Consider the following 8,306-nt stretch of genomic DNA (forward strand, 5'->3'; position numbering starts at 1 on the left):
ACCACGTGGAAATGAAGGCCCTGTCTTGCCAGCTCTGCTCGATTTCCCCAGAAAGCTAGAAATCAAGATTTTTTTGTATGAACGCTCTCCCTTGAAAAAGTTGTCAACTAACTAATTCAAACTTTTTAGAAACACTGTGCGAGCCAAAAAAAATGTGCGGGCCAAATCGAATAAGTCTGCAGGCCTGGCTTGGCTTGTGGCCTGCCAGTCTGCACCTTCTGCTTTACATTATAAACTCCCTCCAAACTTAAAAATTCTTCCATTCAAAATGACTTGGTGACATTTATAATGATCCGTGTATATTTTCTGGAGAAAAACCTTCAATAAGGCTGCTTGTATGCAGATTCTAAACAGCAAAACCTGATATTGTGGTCATTTAGTACTACGGGGCAAAAGAACTTTTTGACAGAATTTTCTGCTTCTAAATAGTGTGCATATTATGTAGATGCCGCCTAAATTATGTACGGATCAAGTCTTAACATCATAGTTTCCAAGACTGAGTTTCTATCAGCATTCCCCCCCCACCCACCCACCACACAAAATGCTATCCCATAACAAAAAATGACCCCTGTTAAGGATTATTTTGGGTTCCTGCAGGATTATTATTGCTGGAAATAACAAGTGGTTGGCAAGGATGTGGAGAAACTGGAATCCTGGTATACTCTTGGTGGGAATGTAAAATGATGCCCCCGCTATGTAAACAGTACAATGGTTCCTCAAAAAATTAAAAATAGAACTATCATATGATCCAGCAGTTCCACTTCTGAATTTATATATATATCCAGAAGAATTGAAAGTAGGGTCTCAGAGAGATATTTGCACTCCCATGTCGATCGCAGTGTTACTCACAATGACCAAAAGATGGGAGCAGAGTTCCCATCATGGCTCAGCAGAAACAAATCCGGCTAGTGTCCATGAGGATGTAGGTTTGATCCCTGGCCTCGCTCAGTGGGTTAAGGATCTGACAGTGCCGTGATCTGTGGCATAGGCCAGTGGCTACAGTTCTGACTTGACCCCTAGGCTGGGAACCTCCATATGCTGCAGGTGTGGCCCTAAAAAAACAAAAACAAACAAACAAACAAAGGTGGAAGCAACCCAAGTGTCCATCAACAAATGAATAGATAAGCAAAATGTGCATATACACACAATGGAATGTTATTCAAGGAACTCTGGCACGTGCTACAACTTGGATGAACTTTGAGGACATAATGCTGCGTGCAATAAGCCAGTCACAAAACGACAAATACTGTATGATTCCACCTATATAAGGTAACTAGAGTAGTCAAATTAATAGTAACAGAAAGTAGAATAATGATTGCCAGGGGCTGGGAGGAGGCAGAAAGGGGTAGTTGTTGTTTAAGTGGTGAATTAACCAGGGTTCTCCAGAGAAACAGAACCAATGTGATGTTTATAGACATCGAGATCTAGCTGAAGGAAATGGCTCATGAACTTATGGAGACTGGCAAGTCCAAAATCTGTAGGGTAGACCCTCAGGCTGAAGACCTAGGAAAAAGCCGAAGTTGCAGTTTAAATCTGAAGACTGGCCGTGGACAGAATTCCTTCTTATTTGGGGAGGTCAGTCTTTTATTCTATTCAGGCCTTCACGTAGTTGGATGAGGGCCGGCCACATTGAGGAAAGCAGTCTGCTTTACTCAAAGTCAACCAATTTAAATACAAATCCCATCCAACAACACTCTCAAGGAAACATCCAGAATGTTTGACCAAATAGCTGGGTACTGTGTTCTGGTCAAGTTGACACATAGCCGTCGCAATGTGCATAGAGTTCCAGTTTTACAGGATGAAAGGCTCTGGAGACTTGTTGCATACCAATGGGAATATACACAACAGCACCGAACTTTAAGATGGTTAAGATGGGGAGTTCCCATCATGGCCCAGCAGAAACGAATCTGACTAGCATCTGAGGATGCAGGTTCGATCCCTGGCCTTGCTCAGTGGGTTAAGGATCTGGTGTTGCCATGAGCTATGGTGCAGGCTGCAGACTCTGGTGTGGCTGTGGCTGTGGCATAAGCCAGTAGCTAAAGGACTGTTTCGACCCCTAGCCTGGGAACCTCCATATGCCATGGGTGTGGCCCTAAAAAGACAAAAAATAATAATAATAATAAGATGGTTAAGATGGTAAATTTTGCTATGTGTATTTTACCACAAGTGAAAGATGTTCTGTAGATCTTTTGCTCCTGTCTGTGGCACCAGTGGGATGGGCAAGTGTCAAGGTCCGCATATGGCCAGGAAGCTCTGCAGCCACAAGGACTGGCCCGTCAGGACCAGAAGGGGCATGATAACCCATTTAGGCACAGCCCTGAAGGTCAGCCCCTTTGGAGGCATTTCACAGGCAAAGAGAATTTTACTAGAAGAAGTCAGCGTTGAAGCCAAACAGGTAAATTCTGCCATCAGGAAGTGTTTCAGGGACCAGCTGGTCAAGAAGAGAAAGAAACTCACAGCTTTCATATCTGATGATGGTTGCTTGAACTTTATTGCAGAAAAAGATGATGTTCTGGTTGCTGGATTTGGTTGCAAAGGTCATACTGTTGGAGACATTCTTGGAATCCATGTTAAAGCTGTCAGAGGAGCCGGTGTCTCTGTCTTGGCTTTATGAAAAGGCAAGAAGAAAAAAACCAAGATCGTAAGTGGTAATAGTGCAACATGGTGATGGTAAACTCTCATATACCATATATATATTTGAGAGAGACATTTCCTTTCACAAAATACCAAAAGAATTATTTTCGTAAGGGATGTTAGAGTACAAATTGGACTATATTTTAATAGGGTCTTTTTTAAAAAAAATTCCTCATATCTATAGCAAACGTCTATAAAAGTTGAGAGTAAATTACTATATTTCAGAAAAGCTATTTCCAGGGGAAGTTAAGATTGCCTTCTAGTTATATTGCTTCCTGGGGATATGATTTTCCTCAGGGACAGAGCATGGAGAGTAAGAGAAACAAAAGCTAATACGTGCCTTTGATTGTTACCCTCAAATAACAAACTTTCCAACAGAAGGGTTGGTAATAGCAGTCATAGGCACGGCTAGTTATGTGATTAAATAGCTATAATTTTAGTATTTTGGTGAATATTGCTGTGTACACAAGAGGTTAAGATTTGATCTATAGGGTCACCGGATCCATGATTCCAGTCCATTTCAAATAGATTTTCTGACATTTTATGCTCATACTTGGGGATTCTTCACAAGGTAAGTGAGGTATCATTAAAGGACTATCATGGCCATCTTTTTGTGGGTGTGTGTGTGTGTGTATTAGGGCCACACCCACAGCATATGGAATTTCCCAGGCTAGGGGTCCAATCGGAGCTGTAGCCGCCGGCCTACACCACAGCCACAGCAATGCAGGATCCAAGCTGCATCTGCGAACTACATCACAGCTCAGGGCAACACCGGATCCTTAACCCACTGAGAGAGGCCAGGATCCAACCCGAAACCTCATGGTTCCTAGTCAGATTTGTTAACCACTGAGCCACGACAGGAACTCCTTTTTCTTTTCTTTTCTTTTTTTTTTTTTTTTTTTTTTTTGTATTATGGAGATCTTGACTTGAGACTCAAGGTCATTCATTCAAGTTTCTATATGTCAGAGAAGTCTTTCAAGTGCAAGTTTCTAAAACTCAAACTTAACGAATGTGACAGGAAGCCTCCCTTCTCTGGTCCTACCATAATGTAGCCACTAGTTTATCCTGTTAGCAACATTATATGAGTAATAATAGCTTTGGTCCCAATGCCAAAGGTCAAGGTATGATCACGGTAGTAAAATAATTACCAATTATAATGTAAGAGGCAATAGTAATTCTAGCTACTCTAAATCCCATAGGAAAGATCAATTTACTTTTTTGTAATTTGGGGTTTTTTTGTTGTTTTTCTTTTTTTAAATATTTGGTATTGACAGTTTCTCCAATAACTTCTTCCCTGCCCCTGAAATTAGTGAGTTAAATAAAGGAGACAATTATTGCTGAGGCAAGAAGTGAGCTTTCCTTCTCCACAAGAAGGCCACCCCTGGACAAGCCTTCCAGTCTCCAGGAAAAGCTCTAACTCTTTGAGAAGCTCATTTAGGCCTAAGTGGAGCAGCTCCACTGAGGTGATGACAGAGGTGCTGGCTGAAATGCTGAGCTCAGCTCATTGCAAGTTCAGATTTTTGAGTCTCCCTGTTTTGAAAAGGAATTTATTATTTTCTTTCATTTTTACTTCACTAAAAAAAAATCCTCAACTATGAACACAAACATGGCAAACCACTGAGTCATTAATATGAAGGAAATTTCTAAAAGCCGTGTAGCATATTTCTCTGCTCCTGAGTAAAATCAACCTCCAAACTTAGGTCTACTTTTTTTTAAAATTGAAGTATAGTTGATTTACAATGTTGGGCTAATTTCTGTTGTAGAGTAAAGAGGCATATATATATTTTTTTCATATATTCCTTTCCATTATGGTTTATCCCAGGAGACTGGATATAATTCCCTGTACTGTGCAGCAGGACCTCATTGCTTATCTATTCAAAATGTGATAGTTTTCCTCTACCAACCACAAACTCCCAATCCATCCCTCTCCTTCCCCCTCCCTCTTGGCAACCACAAGTCTAATGTTCCTTGTCTGTTGGTCTGTTTCTGTTCTGTAGATAGGTTCATTTGTGCCATATTTTAGATTCTACATATAAGTGATATCATATGGTATTTGTCTTTCTCTTTCTGACTTACTTCACTTAGTCTGGGAATCTTTAATTGCATCCACCTTGCTGCCAATGGCATTATTTCATCTTTTGTATGGCCGTGTAGTATTCCATTATGTATGTGTGTACTTTTTAAAATGCATCTCTCAAAGTTTTTTCCCTAAGCCCTCTGGACTAGGTTGGGTTTCTCCGTGTACACTTCCATGCCACATTGGATTTCTCCTTCATAAATTTATCACAAATGGACCCAAATAATTACTTGGATTCTCAGTTTAAGATGGCTGACTAAACTCACACATTGAACTCTTTTCTCTCCCAAAGCCTTAGTGAGATGATGAAAGAAATACAGCTATACAAATAAATCCATGTCGGATAAGGTACTGATAGGAGTTCCCATCATGGCTTAGCAGTTATCGAACCTAACTAGCATCCATGAGGACTTGGGTTCAATCCCTGTCTTTGCTCAGTGGGTTAAGGATCCCACATTGCTGTGGCTCTGGCATAGGCCGGCAGCTACTTTTCCAACTGGACCCCTAGCTTGGGAGCCTCCATATGCCGTGGGTGTGCCCCTAAAAGACAAAAAGACCCCCCCCCAAAAAAAGGTAATGATAGACTGGAAGAGTATGGTATTTCTAGAAAATTTAATCCAGATAGGAGAGAGCTTGGGAAGGCAGAAAACCAGAAATCCCATAGAAGAGACTTTTTTTTTTTTTTTTTGGTGATGCCCATGGCACATAGAAGCTCCCAGGCCAGGGATCAAACCTGTGCCTCAGCAGCAACCCAAGCCACTATGGTGACACCAGATCCTTAACCCACTACATCACAAGAGAACTCCAAAGAGACTTTAAAAAAATGTATTGGGGTATATTTTATTTACAGTGTTGTATTAGCTTCAGGTTATAGCAAAGTGAATCAGTTATACATATATCCATTCTTTTTTCCCATGTAAGTTTTTACAGAACATTGAGTAGACCTCCCTGTGCTATATGGTAGGTCCTTGTTAGTTACGTTTTTTTTTTTTTTTAGGGCCACACTCACAGCATATGGAAGTTCCCAGGCTAGGGGTTGAATTGTAGCTGTAGCCACCAGCCGCAGCCGCAGCCACAGCCACAGCAATGCAGGATCCAAGCCACATCTGAAATCTATGCTGCAGCTCACAGCAATGCTGGATCCTTAACCCACTGAACAAGGCCAGGGATCAAACCCGAGTCCTCACGGATACTGGTCAGGTTCATAACCACTGATCCACAACAGGAACTCCAGTTATCTATTGTATATGTAGTAGTGTGTATGTGTTAACTCCATCCTCCCAGTTTCAAGGAAATTTTTCCACTAGCGAGTGGGAATAAGTCCTGATTAGAAGTAGCCAGAGCTGATCAGCAGCTGGGTCTAAGAGGCAGCCGGCAGGTAATTGAGGGTCTGGGGAACACCTGCAACAACTTGCAAGTCCCAGAGCTGCTGACTTAGCCTCAGCTCCATGGTAAATGCACAAATACCTTCTTTAAATTGCCAAATACAGTTAGAGTTTTGATGAGTAAGACTCCCCCTGGGAGAACTGGGACTAGAGAAGATGGTCAACTTTTTTAATATTAAAAATAAGATTTCCTACTGACTACTAGTTATATTAAACATCTTTTCATGGTTTTTTGATCATTTATAGTTCAGTTTCTCTGAACTGCCTGTTTCTATTTTTTTTCCTTTTGAGTCATTTGCAATTTTCTCATTGATTTGTGACTACTGTTTGTATATTGATGTCACTCAATATACACACACAGATATTTCTCTCAGCCTGTCACTTGCCTTTTAACTTGTGTTTTGGTGTCTTTCGAATTTCAGGAATTAAAATTTGTATGGAGAGTAAGCAGTAATTATTTTCTTAAAAGCGTGTGAGCTTTAATTTTGCTTAGGAATGTCTTCTCCAAACCCAGGGTAACGATGTGAGCCACAGGGGAAGTCCTCCAAACCCAATATATTAGTAGAACTGTATGTATCAAAACCATCTGATCTCTCTAGACATGTCACGGTGTCCTTACCTGTAGAATGGAGATAATATCTCCCTTGCCGTGTTGTTTTGAGAATGAAAAGGAAGAAGCATGTGAACCATCTGTCACACACAGGCATTCAGGGGATTTATTGTGGAGATGAGAAAATGGAGCGCAGTGAACTAAGAGGACCAGCCAAGGTCAAATACACACAAAAATGCAACCTCCCAAGTCACTGACCCAAGGCAGCTAGACTAAACGGCTTCTCCTTAGCCTCTGTATTGATAGGAGGGTTGCTTTCCTTTGCCATGACTTTATGTTCACGACACCTTGAAAATCGCTTACCCATCCCCCAGTTCAGTGAGGAAGGTAGTTACACGTTTGAGAGTTGACGCTGTCGTTCTCTTCTTTTCCACCTCCCGCTTAACCTGCCTCAGCTTGTCTGTGGCTTGTCTTTCCCTCTTCTGACCTTGTCCTTCTCACCCCCTGCCCTCGCTTTGAATCCATCTGTCACACCCATGTCCCTAAAGACTGGGACATTGATGCACACATCACCAGTAAGGGATCTGGGATTGCCAAGCGCCAAGAGGAGAAAGGCACACTTTCGACTATCCTGTAATCCTTAAGTCTCTTATCTCATTTTCTTTCATATAAATTGCTTCCACAGCCTCTGGTTCCTCAGCCTTCCTGCCCACCGCCACTCCCCTCCCATACTCAGAGATTCCATTCTGCCACCTCAATGCTATTTCTAAAGCAAAATCTGATCGGATCATGTTTTATTTAGAATACTTTAGTGCTCTGCTACTAACCAGCTTTTTTGCACTAGGAAAATATTTACCTTCATTGGATTCCTTCTTCACTTGAAGGATAGGCTTAATAATGGTTAACCATGCTTGCTTTTTAGGTTGTACCTAAAGCATATGGAATTTCCCAGGCAAGGGGTTGAATCGGAGCCACAGCTGCTAGCCTACACCACAGCCACTGCAATGCCAGATCTGAGCTGTGTCTGCGACCTACACTACAGCTCACACAACGCCAGATCCCCGACCCACTGACCAAGGCCAGGGATCGAACCTGCATCCTCATGGATACTAGTCTGATTCGTCTCCACTGAGTCACACCGGGAACTCCCTGGTTAGCCGTGATTTTAATAATAAATAGAAATATCTTAACATTCCTATAAATCTCTGTAGAGTGATCTCCAGCTTCACCCTTGGCCATCTCCTACCTTGCATTTCTTGGTCTAGTCTTCCTAGTTTCCTTTCCATTCCTGGAACACAACCATGACTCTTAATCTGTAATTTTGCAGACACTGTTCTCTCTGTTTGGAAGAACAATTTCCCCCCTGCTTCCAGGGCTCTTCTTTCCACCTTCATTAACTAATTCTTATTTATACATCAAGGTTCGGCGTCCTCCTAAACTATGTTTTCTGACACGTACTATGCTCCAAATGAATATTTGCTGAACAAAGACCTGCTAAATATCGAGTGTGTACTATCTGTTAATAATTTTACATATATTATTTCACTCAATGCTCACAAAATTCCCAAGAGGTCGATATCAGTATTCCCGTCACCGTGGATGTTCAGACCAAGCCTCAGAAAAGTTACCTAACATGTCCAAGTTTATACAGTTAACAGTG

At 41.6% G+C, this 8,306-nt stretch overlaps 1 pseudogene; it reads left to right on the top strand.

Moving 5' to 3' along the window:
• Positions 1-2,215: 2,215 nt before the first annotated feature.
• Positions 2,216-2,668, top strand: LOC100524324 (small ribosomal subunit protein uS12 pseudogene; annotated as a pseudogene).
• Positions 2,669-8,306: the final 5,638 nt, after the last annotated feature.

Source organism: Sus scrofa, chromosome 8, assembly GCF_054392235.1.
Source record: "Sus scrofa isolate SSC_HxYL_T2T_F1_AM1 chromosome 8, Sscrofa_HxYL_maternal_Yorkshire_Landrace_v2.0, whole genome shotgun sequence".
Classification (NCBI taxonomy): Eukaryota; Metazoa; Chordata; class Mammalia; order Artiodactyla; family Suidae; genus Sus; species Sus scrofa.